Source organism: Triticum aestivum, chromosome 5B (assembly GCF_018294505.1).
Source record: "Triticum aestivum cultivar Chinese Spring chromosome 5B, IWGSC CS RefSeq v2.1, whole genome shotgun sequence".
Lineage (NCBI taxonomy): Eukaryota > Viridiplantae > Streptophyta > Magnoliopsida > Poales > Poaceae > Triticum > Triticum aestivum.
The window spans coordinates 254,595,255-254,598,597 of record NC_057807.1 but is presented as its reverse complement, the minus strand read 5'-3'; positions in this window follow the sequence as shown (position 1 = coordinate 254,598,597).

Genomic DNA, 3,343 nt, shown 5'->3' with positions numbered 1-3,343 from the left:
TGTCCAGAAAACCCCGCTCACCTTCTTCCTCACTCGTACAGAAAATGCCTGCTCCTCTTCTTCCACTCCTACAGAAATCCCCAGCCCTCCTTCCCCACTCGCACTGCCACTAGGCTCGCCTCTAGCTACTCTGCTCAAACCCGTGAGCTCGGCGCGACGCCCACAAGGAAAATGGAGTCGGCTGGCCCCAGCACCAAGAAGATGAGGCTCCCGCTAGCGGCGACGCTGGTTGTAGATCCTACACCCGGTAGTGCAGGGAGAAGCGGCGAGCCCCCCACCCGGATTTGAGGAACCGGTAGAATCTCCGATGGACCGCATCAGCGATCTCCCTGGCGTCATCCCTGAGGAGATCATCTCGCTTCTCCCCACCAAGGATTGTTGCCGCACACAAGTCCTCTCAACTCGGTGGCGCCCTCTATGGCGCACCGCACCCCTCAATCTCGACTGTCGTCAGATATCTGTCCTTCCTGAATTTGATCTCATCAGAGCCATCGTCTCTTCTCACCAGCAGGGCCCCGTTCAATGCCTCTGCATCCCGACAAGCTACCTGCTGTCCATACCCGGCAAGGTGGACGCTTGGCTGACATCCCCTAAATTCGGAAAACTCCAGCAGTTTGAGTTCTACCATTACCACGAAAGTTTCATACCACAAACATACCAAAAATTCGTGCCCACACCAACGTTGTCCATCTGGCGGGTTTCCTCCTCTCTCCACACCACCACCTTCGCCCGGTGCCATCTACCAGACGATCTGGTACAAATGCTTCGACTCCCACTGCTAAAAAAACTTTCGCTTATGGTGGTTTATCTGTCGGAGGCCTCACTGCACAGCATCATCCACTCCAATTGCCCTGCCCTGGAGTGCTTGCTGATTGTTTTGGGAATAGAAATCGGTATTAGTTGTCTCCAAATAAAGTCGCCTCACCTTAAAAGCATTGGAATTTGTTTTAAAGGACAACAGCTCATCATCGAAGATGCCCGTTCACTTGAAAGGTTGCTCCTTCATAATTCTTATACACCTTCAGAAATAACTGTCGTCTCTGCGCCCAAACTGGATTCCTTGGGTGTAATTCGTGACCCATTTAATAATCACAAGGAGTTGGTGTTTGGCTCCTCACTTTTTCAGGTACCGTATATTATCATCTACACATTTGTAATCATATGCTGCATTTTTCATTTGTGCACATAAGTTTTATATCATCTTGGAGTACACTTTGGGTACTAATATTATGTTATATTCTCAATGAAGAGTTCGTCCATTGATAGCCTATCAATGCTACTGGATTCTGTCAAGATCATATATATCAGTATGTATAGTTTTGATCTGGACATAATTATTGGCTTGCTGCGATGCTTTCGATCTCTGGAGAATTTATACATAGAGGTGATGATTTCATGCACATTGAAAGCCCATATATATTGTACTAGAATTAACTGTTCAGCTGTTGTTCTTTCGACATACTCTTTTTTCAGACCTTAACTGTTTTCAATCTTCATGTCTACTTAGGGAGAACCACATGGAGAAAAACATATAACCAATCGTTGCGTAATAAGCACAAGGATTTTCTCAGTTCTCATGACATTCGTTTGAGGACAATAACAATGGGACGATATGCATCCAACCAGGCAAACAGAAGCTTTGTCACATTCTTCTTGTTGAACGCGAGGTTACTATTGTCCATGAGGCTTAATTTTTACAGCAAGAGATTTCTCACGGACGAACATGTTGAACAGCAAAAAAAGAAGTTTCAGCTGGACAAATGGGCTTCTAAACATGCTCGGCTTATATTTACAATAAGTTGTAGACATCCTGAAATAATTTTTTTGCACAGGATGTTGATTTTATGGATCAGACCGATCCATTTGTTTGTGACTGCAAAAAATAGTGGTTGGGTTAGATGTTACTATCATGTTCAATCTGGGTTTTGTCTAAAAATTTGATGAACAATTAATCCTTGGGATTTTTGTACCATTTGTATGCTTGACACATGTTGTTGCCCTCGTACTCCCCTCCACCTACCACTACACTACCGCATCTTCCATGGCTATTGTTCGTTCCAGCCCGAGGCCTTGCCATCATTCTCCGCCTTGGTTAGCTCGCTGTGCCCGCCGCCGTTTGGCGTTGTCAACATGGTCAACAACCAAGAGGAATCAGGAGATGACTGTACGTGGAGAGGCTGACAGAAGGGACCCACCAGGGTCATTGCATTTCACAAGCACGTGCCTCGTTATTACAAGCCAAAAAATACTTCCTCCTAATTGTTTGACAACTAGGTTCCACGCCATTGTCAATGTAGTCAATAAACGAGAAAATTACACAACGAGCGGATAACACCAGGGACCCAGCAGCTCGCCCAGTTGTTTTTCAGTTTCAGAGACGGAGCTCAACTGCGCGCTGTGCGAGGGCTGTGGCCCGTCTAGCCCACGCTTACGCTTTTATTAAGCACATGACGAGCCCAGTTAATATATTTTTTCTTTCTGAAATTGGCTAGCCCAGTTCTTTTTTTGGAGAATACCAAAACCAAGGCCTACTTGCTTTTCTCAGCCCTGATGGGCTGCAAATCTTTCAAGACGAGGAGGGATAAGAAATGGGCTTCCCCAGAAAACGGGCTATAAGTTGTAAGAAATGGGCTGTAAATTTTTAAACCAAAGCCAACCGGCAATTGCATTAAAATATCAATTTTTTTCAGGATTTCTCTACTCTCTACTCTTATAAAAACCAAAGCCAACTGGCAATTACATTAAAATATCATCTTTTCTCCCACAAGATAAACTACTCATACAGATGCATCGTCATGTTCCGTGCAACGAACAGGCATCTTGCTAGTTAAGATTCTAAATTTCATTCATTTTTTTGCGGAGAATTTTTTTTGAATTTTATTTTGATATAATTTTTTGAAAACTATTTTTAACGTGACTCGAAATTTCGTGATTAAAAGAGTTCAGACCCCACCGAAATATGCAAAATTTCATTGAATTTTTTAGCAGTGCCCAGAATATATGGTCTGTAATGCTAATAAAAAGAATATGGGCTTCAAATATCCCTAAGAATTAGCAAATGGGCTGTAAATTATTGAAAATAATGGCTAATGGGCTGTATGCTGTTTTCCACTGATTTGGAGGCTGACTTCTGGGCCTACTAGGTTGACGATGACGCTGTCCTAATTTTTTTTGACGCGTACGCAAGGCTTTGTCAACTTAGTCAACACACAGCAGTGACTGTTGGATGTCCATCCAACGGCCGCCGTGCTTCTTCAATCTCTGATCTTCCTGCTCCATCCGCCCAAACCAGCGCCAGCGGGACTGCCTGCTCCCTCCTCCCGTGGCTGGCTGTGCTGCCGCC